General features: G+C 51.6%; 1 protein-coding gene across 3 annotated transcripts in view; it reads left to right on the top strand.

Annotated features, from left to right (window-relative positions):
- LOC137368904 (serine/threonine-protein kinase NIM1-like) overlaps positions 1 to 18,139 on the top strand; it is a 105,124-nt gene that overhangs the window by 48,587 nt on the left and 38,398 nt on the right. The window lies entirely within an intron of this gene.

Here is an 18,139-nt window from a genome sequence, read left to right as displayed (position 1 = left end):
TTGTGGCAGGTGCCTCTGCAATTACTACCCTTACTTCAAAGAACAAATAACAGTACAGCACAGGAACAGGCCATTCGGCCCTCCAATCTTGCACGAATCTTGATGCCTGTCTAAACTAAAACCTTCTGCATTTCCGGGGTCCGTATCCCTCTATTCCCATCCTATTCATGTATTTGTCAAGATGCCTCTTAAACGTCGCTATCGTACCTGCTTCCAGCACCTCCCCCAGCAGCAAGTTCCAGGCACTCACCACCCTCTGTGTAAAGAACTTGCCTCGCACATCCCCTCTAAACTTTGCCTCTTGCACCTTAAACCTATGTCCCCTGGTAACTGACTCTCCCACCCTGGGAAAAAGCTTCTGACTATCCACTCTGTCCATGTCACTCATGCCCATGCCACTTTGTAAACCTCTATCATGTCGCCCCTCCACCTCCGTCGTTCCAGTGAAAACAATCCGAGTTTATCCAACTTCTCCTCATAGCTAATGCCCTCCAGACCAGGCAAGTATCCTCAGTATCCTCGGATGCATCTCATCCAGTCCACTTTAAGTACAGCCAGTCTATCCTAATACTTCCTCTTTATCAGTTTTTAGCCCATCCAATTTCTCAATTACCTCGTCTTTCACCATGACTTGGGCAGCATCTAGTTCCTTGGTAAAGTACTCATTTAGTACCTCAGCCATGCCCCTGCTCAATGTATAAATCCCCCTTTTTCCCCCTAATTGGCTCCACTCCTCATTTTACTATCCTTTCAGTCTTTATATTTTATTTGTTCATGGGATGTGGGCATCGCTGGCTAGGCCAGCATTTCTTGCCCATCCTTAATTACCATCGAGAAGGTGGCAGTGAGCTGCCTTCTTGAACCGCTGCAGTCCATGTGGGGTAGGTACACCCACAGTGCTGTTCGGAAGGGAGTTCCAGGATTTACACCCAGCGACAGTGAAGGAACGGCGATATAGTTCCAAGTCAGGATGGTGTGTGGCTTGGAGGGGAACTTGCAGGTGGTGGTGTTCCCATGTGTCTGCTACGTTTGTCCTTTTAGGTGGTTGAGGTCGTAGGTTTGGAAGGTGCTGTCTAAGGAGCCTTGGTGCATTGCTGCAGTGCATCTTGTAGATGGTACACACTGCTGCCACTGTGTCGGTGGCGGAGGGGGTGATTGTTGAAGGTGGTTGGAAGTCTGCCATGTGGGACCTTGTCAAAAGCTTTGCTAAAATCCATGTAGACCACATCAACTGCACTTCCCTCATCTATCTTCCTTGTTACTTCTTCAAAAACTTCAATCAAGTTATTTAGGCAAGATCTTCCCTTAACAAATCTATACAGACTGTCCTTGATTAATCCGTGTCCTTCTAAGTGACAGTTTATCCTGTCTCTCAGAATTGATTCCAATAATTTGCCCACAACTGAGTTTCGACTGACTGGCCTGTAATTATTCGGTTTATCCCTAGCTCCCTTTTTAAACAAAGGTACAACGTTAACAGTTCTCCAATCCTCCGCAACACACCCGAGGACTGCAAAATGATGGACAGATCCTCTGCCACTTTTGCCCTAGCTTCTTTTAACAGCCAGGGTACATTTCATCCAGCCATGGTGATTTATCCACGTTCAAGGATGCTAAACCCATTCATACATCCTCTCTCCCTATGTTTATCACATTCAATACTTCACACCCCTCTTCCTTAACTACAAGATTTGCATTGTCCTCCTCTTCTGCGAAGATAGATGCAAAGTATTAATTAAGAACAATACCAACATCTTTCGCCTACACATAGGTTACTTATTTCAGTATTCTATCACATTCCTGACTTGTGCCTTGTAGATGGTGGACAGGTATTGGGGAGACAGGAGATGAGTTACTTGCTGCAGAATTCCCAGCCTCTGACCTGCTCTTGTAGCCACAGTATTTATATGGCTACTCCAGTTCAGTTTCTGGTCAATGGTAACCCCCAGGATGTTGATAGTGGGGGATTCAGCGATGGTAATGCCGTTGAATGTCAAGGGGAGATGGTTAGATTCTCTCTTGTTTGAGATGGTCATTGCCTGGCACTTGTGTGGTGCGAATATTACTTGCCACTTATCAGCCTAAGCCTGGATATTGTCCTTATGGACATGAGCTGCTTCAGTATCTGAGGAGTTGTGAGTGGTGCTGAACATTGTGCAATCATCGGCGAACATTCCCAATTCTGACCTTATGATGGAGGGAAGGTCATTGATGAAGCAGCTGAAGATGGTTGGGCCTAGGACACTACCCTGAGGAACTCCTGCAGTGATGTCCTGGAGCTCAGATGTTTGACCTCCAACAGCCTCAACCATCTTCCTTTGTGCTAGGTATGATTCCAACCATTGAAGAGATTTCCCGCTGATTCCTATTGACTCCAGTTTTCCTCGGGCTCCTTGATGCCATACTCTGTCAAATGCTGCTTCGATATCTGGGCAGCACAGTGGCACAGTGGTTAGCACCGCAGCCTCACAGCTCCAGGGACCCGGGTTCAATTCTGGGTACTGCCTGTGCGGAGTTTGCAAGTTCTCCCTGTGACTGCGTGGGTTTTTGCCGGGTGCTCCGGTTTCCTCCCACCGCCAAAGACTTGCAGGTTGATAGGTAAATTGGCCATTATAAATTGCCCCCAGTATAGTTAGATGGTAGGAAAATTGAGGAAAGGGGGGGGGGGGGGAATATGGGATTAATGTAGGATTAGTATAAATGGGTGGTTGATTGTCGGCACAGACCCGGTGGGCCGAAGGGCCTGTTTCAATGCTGTATCTCTAAATAAAAAAAAAAATAGATATCAAGGGCAGTCACTCTCACCCCAGCTCCGGAATTCAACTTTTTTGTCCATATTTGGACCAAGGCTGTAATGAGGTCAGAGGCCGAGTGGCCCTGGCGGAACCCAAAATTGAGCCCGAAAACCGGAGTTAAGGACATCGTTCAGAAGAAAAAATAAACCAAATGGAGATGGCCTGGGTTTGTTACTCGAAGAATTGATAACGATTGGACAAAAAGCCAAATGCAGTGGCAGCCAAGAAGAGGAAAAAGAAGGGACTGACGGAGAAGAAGATGGAGAGATGACATAATATCATAAAAGCAAAATAATGCGGATGCTGGAAATCTGAAATAAAAGCAGATCTGGCAGCATCTGTGGAGAGAGAAGCAGAGTTAACGTTTCAGCTCAGTGACCTTTTATCAGAACGTGACATAATGTCATACCTAGGAACCACATGGTGAGAACAGCAAGGGATAGGGATAAATGGAAAAAACACGAGGAGGGTAACATCCTACGGCCTAAAGGATGATGATGAATGATGAGGGAATGAAGGAATATGGAGCCCAAGTGGGTGGATGGAGTTAGGATACAGATCAGCCATGATCTTACTGAATGGCAGAACAGGATCGAGAGGCTGAATGGCCTCTTCCTCTTCCTGTGTACTCAGTACAACTAAGGAAAGAAATAAAAACAGAAAAAGGTGGAAATACTCAGCAGGTCAGGCCACATCTGTGGAGAGAGAAACAGAGTTAATGTTTCAGGTCCGTGACCTTTCATCAGATTTCCAGCATCAGCAATATTTTGCTTCTGAGCGAAAATACTTGCATTTATATAGCTCTTTTAATGACCTCAGGACATACCAAATCACTTCACAGCCAGTGAAGTACTTCTAAAGCATAGTCACTGTTGTAATGTAGGAAACACAGCAACCAATTTGCACACAGCAAGCTCCCACAAAGAGCAATGTGATAATTGCCAAATAATCTGAGTAAGTGGCCATTGGTGGCTGCACCTTCAGTTGCCTCGGCCTCAAGCTCTGCAATACCCTGCCTAAACCACTCCACCTCGCTATCCTCCTTTAAGAAACTCCTTAAAGCCTACCGGTTTGACCAAGCTTTTGATCATCTTCCCTAATATCTTCTTATGTGGCTCATTGTCCAATTTTCCTTTATAACTCTCCTGTGAAGCAGCTTGGGAAGTTTAATTATGTTAAATACACTGTATAAATAAAAGCTGTTGTTGGTCCCTCCCCTCTCATTCCATCTCTCCCTCTCTTCCCTTGTCCCACTCTGTCTCTCTCCCTGACCATCTTTATCTCTCTCCCTCTCCCTTCGCACCTCTCCTTCTCTCTGCCTCCATCTCCCTCTTTCACACCTCTGTCTATCTCTTTTTCTCCCTGTCTATCCCTCTCTCCCCTATCTTTCACTCTTCCCTGACTCCCTCTCTCTTCCCTGTCCATCTCTCTCTCTCTCTCTCTCTCTCCCCGTAACCCCCTCGCTCTCTACCCTGTCTCCCTTTCTCTCCCCTGACCTTCTCTCACTCTTCCCTGTCTTATTTCTCCATCATTTCTCTCCTTCCCCTGACCTTCTCCCTCTCTCCATCAATCTCTCTCTCATCCCTGTCCCACTCTTACCCTGCCTGTTTGACTCTGTCTCTCCCCATCTCCATCTCTCTTTCCCTGTCCCCCTCTCTCTGTCTCTTCCTGTGTTTCCTTCTCTCACTCCCCCTGTCATCGAGCTATGGGAAGGTTCACTGTTCAGGGGGTGATGGTGTGGCCTGAGAACAAAGAAAGAAAATTACAGCACAGGAACAGGCCCTTCGGCCCTCCAAGCCTACGCCGATCCAAATCCTCTATCTAAACCTGTCGCCTATTTTCTCAGGGTCTGTATCACTTTACTTCCTGCCCATTCATGTAACTGTCTAGATACATCTTAAAAGACGCTATCGTGCCCGCGTCTACCACCTCCACTGGCAATGCGTTCCAGGCACCCACCACCCTCTGCGTAAAGAACTTTCCACGCATATCCCCCCTAAACTTTTCCCCTTTCACTTTGAACTTGTGACCCCTAGTAATTGAATCCCCCACTCTGGGGAAAAAGCTTCTTGCTATCCACCCTGTCTATATCTATCATGATTTTGTACACCTCAATCAGGTCCCCCCTCAACCTCCGTCTTTCTAATGAAAATAATCCTAATCTGCTCAACCTCTCTTCATAGCTAGCGCCCTCCATACCAGGCAACATCCTGGTGAGCCTCCTCTGCACCCTCTCCAAAGCATCTACATCCTTTTGGTAATGTGGCGACCAGAACTGCACGCAGTATTCCAAATGTGGCCGAACCAAAGTCCTATACAACTGTAACATGACCTGCCACCCCTTGTACTCAATACCCCGTCCGATGAAGGAAAGCATGCCGTATGCCTTCTTGACCACTCTATTTACCTGCATTGCCACCTTCAGGGAACAATGGACCTGAACACCTAAATCTCTCTGTACATCAATTTTCCCCAGGAAAGAAAGGAAAGGAAAGCAGCAATAAAATGCATTGTGATGAATCTCTGGCATCAGCGTGGCCTGGATCAGTGATCCTTCCTTCCCTCTTAATGCTAGTCCCTGTAGGAACTGATTCATGAACAAGGGAGTTTAATATACAAGCTCACTCATATTGGAGAGATGTACTTCACATTGTCCAGAAGCTGTTTGACTGACACTGAGGACGAAGAGAGGTTTATTGCTGAAAAGGTGCGAGGAATACTGAGGATTCATTTATGGCGACAGGCCCTGTTTCCGTGCATTCACTGTGATTTGACGGTGTTCATAACTGGAATGGAGTGTGGAGGAGATCCTTTCTCTCGCATTTCTCCAATATTGTCTTATGTCATTTGAAGCACTTCCTGCTGCATTAATTATGACTCTATATAAAGCACAATTTAATCATTGCCACTCCCTCTGAATGAACCTTATGAATACAGCGTTCCTCACAGGGAGATTAATATCTTTCAGACTTTCTGCCGTTGGAATTCTGCCTATTAGTCTGGTTGTTAATTCTTGTACTGTGACCGACATTAACCCTACATATATACAGGTATTATGGTCTGTATTGATCACTAGAATTTCTGGTCTTAGGTACGGTAGTAAGTTATTAGGCTATGATGCAGAGACCCGGGAACGTGCTGCAGGGATCCGGAGTAGTGATGCAGGGGTCCGGGCTAGTGATTCAGGGGCTCAGGTTAGTGATGCAGGGGTCCGGGCTAGTGATTCAGGGGCTCAGGCTAGTGATGCAGGGGTCCGGGCTAGTGATTCAGGAACCCAGGCTACTGATGCAGGGGCTCAGGCTAGTGATGCAGGGGCTCAGGCTAGTGATGCAAGGGTCCGGGCTAGTGATGCAGGGGCTCAGGTTAGTGATGCAGGGGTCCGGGCAAGTGATGCAGGGGCTCAGGCTAGTGATGCAGGGGTCCGGGCAAGTGATGCAGGGGCTCAGGCTAGTGATGCAGGGGTCCGGGCAAGTGATGCAGGGGCTCAGGTTAGTGATGCAGGGGTCCGGGCTAGTGATGCAGGGGCTCAGGTTAGTGATGCAGGGGTCCGGGCAAGTGATGCAGGGGCTCAGGCTAGTGATGCAGGGGCTCAGGCTAGTGATGCAGGGGTCCGGGCTAGTGATTCAGGGACCCAGGCTACTGATGCAGGGGCTCAGGCTAGTGATGCAGGGGTCCGGGCTAGTGATTCAGGGACCCAGGCTACTGATGCAGGGACCTGGGCTAGTGATGCAGGGACATGGGCTATTGATGAAAAGATGCGGACTAATGATGCAGCGACCCGGGCTAGTGATGCAGAGAGCCCGACTAGTGGTGCAGAGACCCAGGCTAGTCATGCAGAGACCCAGGCTAGTGATGTAGGGAGCCGGACTAGTGATGCAGGAACCCTGGCTAGTGATGCAGGGATCCACGCTAGTGTTGCAGGGACCCAGGCTAGTGATGCAGAGAACTGGGCAAGTGATGCAGGGACCCAGACTAGTGATGCAGGGACCCCGGCTAGTGATGCAGGGACCCAGCCTTGTGATGCAGGGGCTCAGGTTAGTGATGCAGGGGTCCGGGCTAGTGATGCAGGGGCTCAGGTTAGTGATGCAGGGGTCCGGGCTAGTGATGCAGGGACCTGGGCTAGTGATGCGGGGATGAGGGCTAGTATTGCAGGGACCTGGGCAAGTGATGCAGGGTCCCAGGCTAGTGATGCAGGGACTCAGGCTAATGATGCAGGGATCCAAACTAGTGATGCAGGGACCAAGGCCAGTGATGCAGGGACCCAGACTAGTGATGCAGGGACCCGAGCTCGTGTTGCGGAAACCCGGATTAGTGATGCAGGGACCTGGGCTAGTGATGCAGCGACCCAGGCTAATGCAGGGACCCAGGCTAGTGATGCAGGGACCCCGGCTTGTGATGCAGGGACCCGGGTTAGTGATGCAGGGACCCAGACTAGTGATGCGGAGACCCAGACTAGTGAAACAGGGACCCGGACTAGTGCTGTAAAGACCCAGAAAAGTGATGTAGAGACACCCGGCTAGTGGTGCAGAGACCCCAGCTAGTTATGTGGAGACCCAGACTAGTGATGCAGAGACCCAGACTAGTGATGCAGGAACCCTGGCGAGTGATGCAGGGACTCAGGTTAGTGATGCAGGGACCCAGACTAGTGGTGCAGAGACCCCGGCTAGTAATGTGGAGACCCAGACTAGTGATGCAGAGACCCAGACTAGTGATGCAGGAACCCTGGCTAGTGATGCAGGAACCCAGGTTAGTGATGCAGGGACCCAGACTAGTGGTGCAGAGACCCCGGCTAGTTATGTGGAGACACAGACTAGTGATGCAGAGACCCAGACTAGTGATGCAGGAACCCTGGCTAGTGATGCAGGGATCCACGCTAGTGTTACAGGGACCCGGGCTAGTGATGCACAGACCTGGGCAAGTGATGCAGAGACCCAGGTTAGTAATGCAGGGACAGGGGCTATTGATGAAGGGATGCCTGCTAGTGATGTAGAGACCTGGACTAGTGATACAGCGTCCCTGGCTAGTGATACAGAGACCCCAGCTAGTGATGCAGAGACCCAGACTAATGATGCATTGACCACGGCTAGTGATACAGCGACCCGGGCAAGTGATGCACAGAGCCAGGCTCGTGATGTAGAACCAGGACTAGTGATGCGGAGTTCCGAACTAATGATGCAGAGACCCAGGCAAGTGATGCAGGGACCCGGACTAGTGATGGGGGAACACTGGCTAGTGATGCAGGGCTCCATGCTAGTGTCGCAGGGTCCCGGACTAGTGATGCAGAGAACTGGGCAAATGATGCAGGGACCCAGACTCGTGATGCATGGACCCCGGCTAGTGATGCAGGGACGCAGACTAGTGATGCAGGGACGAAGGCGAGTGATGCAGGGACCCAGACTAGTGATGCAGGTACCCAGACTAGTGATGCAGGGACCCGGGCTAGTATTGCAGGGACCTCGGCTAATGATGCAGGGACCTGGGCTAGTATTGCAGGCACCTCGGCCAGTAATGCAGGGACCCGGGGTAGTTTGGCAGGGACCTGGGCAAGTGATGCGGGGACCCGGGTTAGTGATGTAGGGACCCGGACTAATGATGCAGGCAGCCGAGCTAGTGATGCAGGGATCCGGGCTAGTGACGCAATTTTTTTCTTTTCTTTTTTTAGAACATTACAGCGCAGTACAGGCCCTTCGGCCCTCGATGTTGCGCCGACCTGTGAAACCATCTGACCTACACTATTCCATTTTCATCCATATGTCTATCCAATGACCACTTAAATGCCCTTAAAGTTGGCGAGTCTACTACTGTTGCAGGCAGGGCGTTCCACGCCCCTACTACTCTCTGAGTAAAGAAACTACCTCTCACATCTGTCCTATATCTATCACCCCTCAACTTAAAGCTATGTCCCCTCGTGTTTGCCATCACCATCCGAGGAAAAAGACTCTCACTATCCACCCTATCTAACCCTCTGATTATCTTATATGTCTCTATTAAGTCACCTCTCCTCCTCCTTCTCTCCAACGAAAACAACCTCAAGTCCCTCAGCCTTTCCTCGTAAGACCTTCCCTCCATACCAGGCAACATCCTAGTAAATCTCCTCTTCACCCTTTCCAAAGCTTCCACATCCTTCCTATAATGCGGTGACCAGAACTGCACGCAATACTCCAGGTGCGGCCTCACCAGAGTTTTGTACAGCTGCATCATGACCTCGTGGCTCCGAAACTCGATCCCCCTACTAATAAAAGCTAACATACCATATGCCTTCTTAACAGCCCTATTAACCTGGGTAGCAACTTTCAGGGATTTATGTACCTGGACACCAAGATCTCTCTGCTCATCTACACTACCAAGAATCTTCCCATTAGCCCAGTACTCTGCATTGCTGTTACTCCTTCCAAAGTGAATCACCTCACACTTTTCCGCATTAAACTCCATTTGCCATCTCTCAGCCCAGCTCTGCAGCCTATCTATGTCCCTCTGTACCCTACAACATCCTTCGGCACTATCCACAACTCCACCGACCTTCGTGTCATCCGCAAATTTACTAATCCACCCTTCTACACCCTCTTCCAGGTCATTTATAAAAATGACAAACAGCAGTGGCCCCAAAACAGATCCTTGCGGTACACCACTAGTAACTAAACTCCAGGATGAACATTTGGCATCAACCACCACCCTCTGTCTTCTTTCAGCTGGCCAATTTTTGATCCAAAGCTCTGGCTTGTGATGCAGGGGCCCGGGTTAGAGATGCAGGGACTCAGGCTAGTGATGCAGGGACCCAGACTAGTGATGCAGGGACCCAGACTCGTGATGCAGGGACCCAGGCTAGTGATGCAGGGACCCAGACTAGTGATGCAGGGACCCAGGCTAGTGATGCAGGGACCCAGACTAGTGATGCAGGGACCCAGACTCGTGATGCAGGGACCTGGGGTAGTGATAGGGATGTGGGCCAGTGATGCAGGGACCTGGACAAGTGATGCAGGGTTCCAGGCTAGTGATGCAGAGACCCGGACTAGTGATGCAGGGACCTAGACATGTGATGCAGGGTTCCAGGCTAGTGAGGCAGGGACATGGGCTTTTGATGAAGAGATGCGCACTAATGATGCAGCGACCCGGGCAAGTGATGCAGGGACCCGGGCAAGTGATGCAGGGACCCGGGCAAGTGATGCAGTGACACGGACTAGCGATGCAGAGAGCCCGGCTAGTGGTGCAGAGACCCAGGCTAGTGATGCAGGAACCCTGGCTAGTGACGCAGGGATCCACGCTAGTGTTGCAGTGACCCGGGCTAGTGATGCAGAGAACTGGGCAAGTGATGCAGGGACCCAGACTAGTGATGCAGGGACCTGGGCCAGTGATGCGGAGACCCAGGCTAGTGATGCAGGGACCCAGGCTAGTGATGCAGAGACCCAACTAGTGAGGCAGAGACCCAGGCTAGTGATGCAGGGACCCAGGCTAGTGATGCATGGACCCCGGCTTGTGATGCAGGGACCCGGGTTAGTGATGCAGAGACCCCGGGTATTGATGAAGGGACCCAGACTAGTTATGTGGAGACCCAGGCTAGTGATGATGAGATCCAGGCTAGTGATGCTGAGACCCAGGCTCGTGATGCGGAGACCCAGACTAGTGATGCAGTGACCCAGGCTAGTGATGCAGGGACCTGGGCTAGTAATGTAGGGATCCCGGCTAGTGGTGCAGGGACCCGGGCTAGTGATACAGGGACCCGGGCTAGTGATGCAGGGAACCAGGCTAGTGATGCAGGGTTGCGGGCTAGTGATGCAGGGACCTGGGCTAGTGATGCAGTGACCCTGGCTTGTGATGCTGGGACCCAGGTTTGTGATGCAGGGACCCAGGCTAGTGATGCAGGAACCAGGTCTCGTGATGCAGGGACCAAGGCTAGTGATGCAGGAGGCTGGGCTACTGATGCAGGGATGCGGGCTAGTAATGCAGGGACCCGGGCTAGTGATGCAGGGACCCAGGTTCGTGATGCCGGGGCATGGGCTATTGATGAAGAGATGCGGCTAGTGATGCAGAGACCTGGACTTGCGATGCAGGGCCCCAGGCTAGTGATACAGAGACCCCTGCTAGTGGTGCAGAGATCCCTCCAATGATGCAGAGACCATGGCTAGTGATGCAGGGAACCAGACTCGTGATGCGGAGACCCAGACTAGTGATGCAGGCACCCAGACTAGTGATGGAGAGACCCGGACAAGTATTTGCAGGGACCCTGGGCTAGTTATGCAGGGACCCTGGCTAATGATGCAGAGAGCCAGGCTAGTGATGCAGAGACCCGGACTAGTGATGCGGAGGCCCAGACCAGTGATGCAGATTCCCTGGCTAGTGATGCACAGACCCAGGCTAATGATGCAGGGACCCAGACTAATGAAGCAGGGACCACGGCTAGTGATGCATTGACCCGAGCAAATGATGCAGGGACCCAGGCTGGTGATGCAGAGACCCGGACGAGTGCTGCGGAGATCCACACTAGAGATGCAAAGACTCTGACTAGTGATGCTGAGACCCCGGCTAGTGATGCAGAGACCCGGACTGGTGATGCAGAGACCCGGACTAGGGATGCAAAGACCCGGACTAGTGTTGCAGAGACCCTGGCTAGTGTTGCAGAGACCCCAGCAAGTGATGCAGGGACCCAGGCTAGTGATGCATAGACCCAGACTAGTTATGCAGAGACCGGGGCTCGTGATACTGAAATCCAGGCTAGTGATGCAGGGACCCAGGCTAATGATGCAGGGACCACGGCTAGTGATGTCGGGACCCAGGCGAGTGATGCAGAGACCCAAACTAGTGATGCAGGGACCCCAGCTAGTGATGCAGGGTCCCAGGCTAGTGATGCAGAGGCACCGGCTAGTGATGAAGAGACCCAGGCTAGTGATGTAGTGACCCAGAGTAATGATGTAGGTACCCAGGCTAGTGATGCAAAGACCCGGACTAGTGATGCAGAGACCCCTGCTAGTGGTGCAGAGATCCCGCCAATGATGCAGAGACCTTGGCTAGTGATGCAGGGAACCAGACTAGTGATGTGGAGACCCAGACCTGTGATGCAGGCACCCAGACTAGTGATGCAGAGACCAGGACAAGTATTTGCAGGGACCCGGGCTAGTTATGCAGGGACCCTGGCTAATGATGCAGAGAGCCAGGCTAGTGATGCAGAGACCAGGGCTAGCGATGCGGAGACATGGACTATTCTTGCCGGGACCCTGACTAGTGCTGCGGAGATCCACACTAGAGATGCAAAGACACGGAATAGTGATGCTGAGACCCCGGCTAGTGATGCAGAGACCCAGGCCTGTGATGCAGGGACCCAGACTAATGATGCAGGCTCAGGCTAGTGATGCAGAGACCCGGACTGGTGATGCAGAGACCCGGACTAGGGATGCAAAGACCCGGACTAGTGATGCAAAGACCCGGACTATTGTTGCAGAGACCCTGGCTAGTGTTGCAGAGACCCCAGCAAGTGATGCAGGGACCCAGGCTAGTGATGCATAGACCCAGACTAGTTATGCAGAGACCGGGGCTAGTGATACTGAGATCCAGGCTAGTGATGCAGACACCCTGGCTAGTGATGCAGGCATCCACGCTCGTGTTGCAAGGACCCAGGCTAGTGATTCAGGAATTCAGACTCGTGATGCAGAGACCCAGGCTATTGATGCAGTGACCAAGGCTAGTGATGCAGTGACCCAGACTAGTGATGCGGAGACCCGGACTAGTGATGCAGGGAACCTGACTAGTGATGCGGAGACACAGACTAGTGATGCAGAGACCCAGGCTAGTGATGTGGAGACCCGGGCTAGTGATGTGGAGACCCGGTCTAGTGAAGCAGGGACCTGGGCTAGTGATGCAGCGGCCCAGGCTAGTGATGCAGGGACCCGTGCTAGTAGTGCAGGGACCCCGACTAGTGATGCAGGGACCCGGGAAAGTGGTGGCATAGTGGTATCCCAGAGACCCAGGGTATTGCTCTGGGGACATGGGTTCAAATCCCACCACAGTAGAAGGTGGAATTTGAATTCAATTAATAAATCTGGAATTAAAAAGCTAGTCTAATGATGGCCATGAAACCCCATTGCCGATTGTTGTAAAAACCCATCTGGTTCACTAATGTCCCTTCGGGATGGAAATCTGCTGTCCTTACCTGGTCTAGCCTACATGTGACTCCAGACCCACAGCAATGTGGTTGACTCTTATAGGCCCTCTGAAATTGCCTAGCAAGCCACTCAGTTGTACCTAACCGCTACAAAGTCCAAATGAACTGCAGCGGTTCCAGGGCGGTTAGGGATAGGCAATAAATGCTGGCCTCGCCAGCGACACCCAAATCCCATGAATGAATGAAAAAAAATGAAGGGACCCGGGCTAGTGATGCAGGGATCCAGACTAGTGATGCAGAGACCCAGGCTAGTGATGCAGGGACATGGGCTATTGATGAAGGGATGCGGCTAGTGATGCGGAGACCTGGACTAGTGATGCAGGGCCCCAGACAAGTGATGCTGGCAGCCAGGCTAGTGATGCAGAGACCCGGACAAGTATTTGCAGAGACCCAGGCTAGTGATGCAGGGTCCCAGACTAATGAAGCAGGGACCACGGCTAGTGATGCAGCGACCCGAGCAAATGATGCAGGGGCCCAGGCTGGTGATGCAGAGACCCGGACGAGTGCTGTGGAGATCCACACTAGAGATGCAAAGACACAGACTAGTGATGCTGAGACCCCGGCTAGTGATGCAGAGACCCAGGCCTGTGATGCAGGGACCCAGACTAATGATGCAGGCTCAGGCTAGTGATGCAGAGACCCGGACTGGTGATGCAGAGACCCGGACTAGGGATGCAAAGACCCGGACTAGTGATGCAAAGACCTGGACTAGTGATGCAGAGACCCTGGCTAGTGTTGCAGAGACCCCAGCAATTGCTGCATAGACCCAGGCTAGTGTTGCAGACACCCTGGCTAATGATGCAGGGATCCACGCTAGTGTTGCAAGGACCCGGGCTCGTGATGCAGAGACCTGGGCAAGTGATGCAGGAATTCAGATTAGTGATGCAGAGACCCAGGCTATTGATGCAGGGACCCCAGCTAGTGATGCAGGGACCCAGACTAGTGATGCAGGGACCCAGACTAGTGATGCAGTGACCAAGGCTAGTGATGCAGGGAATCAGACTAGTGATGCGGAGACACAGACTAGTGATGCAGAGACCCGGGCTAGTGATGTGGAGACCCGGGAAGGTGGTGGCATAGTGGTATCCCAGAGACCCAGGGTATTGCTCTGGGGACATGGGTTCAAATCCCACCACAGTAGAAGGTGGAATTTGAATTCAATTAATAAATCTGGAATTAAAAAGCTAGTCTAATGATGGCCATGAAACCCCATTGCCGATTGTTGTAAAAACCCATCTGGTTCACTAATGTCCCTTCGGGATGGAAATCTGCTGTCCTTACCTGGTCTGGCCTACATGTGACTCCAGACCCACAGCAATGTGGTTGACTCTTACAGGCCCTCTGAAATTGCCTAGCAAGCCACTCAGTTGTACCTAACCGCTACAAAGTCCAAATGAACTGCAGCGGTTCCAGGGCGGTTAGGGATAGGCAATAAATGCTGGCCTCGCCAGCGACACCCAAATCCCATGAATGAATGAAAAAAAATGAAGGGACCCGGGCTAGTGATGCAGGGATCCAGACTAGTGATGCAGAGACCCAGGCTAGTGATGCAGGGACATGGGCTATTGATGAAGGGATGCGGCTAGTGATGCGGAGACCTGGACTAGTGATGCAGGGCCCCAGACAAGTGATGCTGGCAGCCAGGCTAGTGATGCAGAGACCCGGACAAGTATTTGCAGGGACCCCGGGCTAGTTATGCAAGGACCCTGGCTAATGATTCAGAGAGTCAGGTAAGTGATGCAGAGACCCGGGCTAGTGATGTGGAGACTTGGACTGGTGATGCAGGGACCTGGGCTAGTGATGCGGAGACCCAGGCTTGTGATGCAGGGACCCAGGAAAGTGATGCAGGGACCTGGGCTAGTGATGCGGAGACCCAGACTAGTGATGTGGAGATCCGGACCAGTGATGCAAAGACCCGGACTAGTGATGCTGAGACCCCGGCTAGTGATGCAGAGACCCAGGCTTGTGATGCAGGGACCCAGACTAATGATGCAGAGACCACGTCTGGTGATGCAGCGACCCATGAAAGTGATGCAGGGACTCAGGCTAGTGATGCAGAGACCCGGACTAGTGAGGCAGGGACATGGGCTAGTGGTGCAGAGACCCCAGCTATTGATTTAGAGACCCAGGCTAGTGATGCAGGGACCCAGACTAGTGATGCTGAGACCCCGGCTAGTGATGCAGACACCCTGGCTAGTGATGCACGGATCCACGCTAGTGTTGCACGGACCCAGGCTAGTGATGCAGGGACCCCGGCTAGTGATGCAGGGACCCAGACTAGTGATGCAGTAACCAAGGCTAGTGATGCAGGGACATGGGCTATTGATGAAGGGACCCAGGAAAATGATGCAGGGACCCGACTAGTGATGCAGGGACCCAGGCTAGTGATGCAGGGACCCGACTAGTGAAGCAGAGACTCAGGCTAGTGATGCAGGGACCCAGGCTAGTGATGCAGCGACCCAACTAGTGAGGCAGAGACCCAGGCTAGTGCTGCAGCCATCCGACCAGTGAAGCAGAGACCCAGGCTAGTGATGCAGGGACCTAGGCTAGTGATGCAGGGACCTAGGCTAGTGCTGCAGCCATCCGACTAGTGAAGCAGAGACCCAGGCTAGTGATGCAGGGACCTAGGCTAGTGCTGCAGCCATCCGACTAGTGAAGCAGAGACCCAGGCTAGTGATGCAGGGACCCAGGCAAGTGATGCAGGGACCCAACTAGTGAGGCAGAGACCCAGGCTAGTGCTGCAGAGACCCAGGCTAGTGATGCAGGGACCCGGGCTAGTGATGCAGGAACCCGACTAGTGAAGCAGAGACCAGGCCAATGATGCAGTGACCCTACTTGTGAAGCAGACATCCAGGCTAGTGATGCAGGGACCCAGGCTAGTGATGCAGGGACCCAACTAGTGAGGCAGAGACCCAGGCTAGTGATGCAGGGACCCAGGCTAGTGCTGCAGGGACCCGGGCTAGTGATGCAGGAACCCGACTAGTGAAGCAGAGACCAGGCCAATGATGCAGGGACCCAGGCTAGTGATGCAGGGACCCAACTAGTGAGGCAGAGACCCAGGCTAGTGATGCAGGGACCCAGGCTAGTGATGCAGGGACCCAACTAGTGAGGCAGAGACCCAGGCTAGTGATGCAGCATACTGGTCTAGTGATGCAGGGACCCAGGCTAGTGAAGCAGTGACCCAGACTAGTGATGCGGAGACCCGGACTAGTGATGCAGGGACCCAGGCTTGTGATGCAGGGACCTGGGCTAGTGATGCAGGATCATCGGCTAGTGATGCAGAGACCCAGGCAAGTAATGCAGAGACCTGGACTAGTGATGCAGGGACCCAGGCTAGTGATGCAGACACCCAGACTAGTGATGCTGGGACCCGGGCTTGTGATGCAGAGACCCAGCCAATGATGCAGAGACCTGGACTAGTGGTGCAGGGACCCGGACTAGTGGTGCAGGGACCACTGCAGTCCATGTGGACTAGTTACACCCACAGTGCTGGTCGGAAGGGAGTTTTTAGTTTAGTTTAGAGATACAGCACTGAAACAGGCCTTTCGGCCCACCGAGTCTGTGCCGACCATCAACCACTCATTTATACTAATCCTACATTAATCCCATATTCCTACCACATCCCCACCTGTCCCTATATTTCCCTACCACCTACCTATACTAGGGGCAATTTATAATGGCCAATTAACCAATCAACCTGCAATTCTTTGGCATGTGGGAGGAAACCGGAGCACCCGGAGGAAACCCACGCAGACACAGGGAGAACTTGCAAACTCCACACAGGCAGTACCCAGAATCGAACCCAGGTCGCTGGAGCTGTGAGGCTGCGGTGCTAACCACTGCGCCACTGTGCAGATTTTCGCTTTGCAGGTGATGTCACACTAATTACTTCATCTGGTAAAGGCTTGGAAGTGCAACTAAAGAACTTAAATCGTGTAAAAATTTTGGAATGAAAAAGCACAAATGAAAAACAAAGTACACGACAAAATTTAGGACAGAAGAAACCACACAAATTGAAGGCCAAGAAATTGAAAAAGTGACTGAATACAAATATCTAGGCCAAACATTAAAGATGGAGGATTGTACAAAGGAAGAGGTACTGAATAGGATTAGGGCAGGATGGAGCTGTTTTGGGAAAATAGAGATATTCTGTGCGATAAGAAAATACCACTGGCATTAAGGAGGCTGCTCAGTGTGTGCTACTGACCGTGACAGATGGAGCGGAATCAGGGACAACTACAAAATATAGAACCATAGAAATGTATGGCACAGAAGGAGGCCATTCAGCCCATCGTGGCTGCGCCGACCGAAAATCTAGCCACCTAATCCCACCTTCCAGCACCTGGTCCGTAGCCTTGCCGGTTGCAGCAATTCAGGTGCATGTCCAGGTACATTTTAAATGAGTTGAGGGTTTCTGTCTCCACCACCGTTCCTGGCAGTGAATTCCAGGCACCCACCACCCTCTGGGTGAAAAAGTTTTTCCTCATGTCCCCTCTAATCCTTCTACCTTTAAATCTGTGCCCCCTGGTAATTGACCGCTCCACTAGGGGAAGCAGGTCCCTCCTGTCTACTCTATCTAGGCCCCTCATAATTTTGTACACCTCAATTAAGTCACCCCTCACCCTCCTCTGTTCTAAGGAAAACAACCCTAGCCGATCCAATCTTTCCTCAAAGCCGCAACCTTTGAGCTCTGGCAACATTCTTGTAAATCTCCTCTGTACTCTCTCCAGAGCAATTATGTCCTTTCTGTAACGTGGTGACCAGAACTGTACACAATACTCCAGCTGTGGCCTAACCAGCATTTTATACAGTTCCAGCATTACATCCCTGCTTTTGTATTCTATACCTCAGCCAATAAAGGAAAGCATTCCATATGCCTTCTTCATCACTCTATCTACCTGTCCTGCCACCTTCAGGAACCTGTGGACATGTACTCCAAGGTCTCTCACTCCTTCTACAGCCAATTTTTGTGACATCAGCAAATTTCCCAATCATGCCTCCCACATTTAAGTCCAAATCATTAATATATACCACAAACAGCAAGGGACCCAACACTGAGCCTTGTAGAACACCAGTGGAAACCGCTTTCCATTCACAAAAACATCCGTCAATATATCCAGTGCTTTCAGCCATTCATATAAAACAAAAACTGTGTACAGCTCAGGGAAAAATGGGAAAGCAAATGTTACAC

The sequence above is a fragment of the Heterodontus francisci genome, chromosome 4, assembly GCF_036365525.1.
Source record: "Heterodontus francisci isolate sHetFra1 chromosome 4, sHetFra1.hap1, whole genome shotgun sequence".
Taxonomy (NCBI): domain Eukaryota; kingdom Metazoa; phylum Chordata; class Chondrichthyes; order Heterodontiformes; family Heterodontidae; genus Heterodontus; species Heterodontus francisci.
The sequence above is the reverse complement of the archived record's forward strand: the minus strand, read 5'-3'. Positions and strand labels throughout refer to the sequence as shown.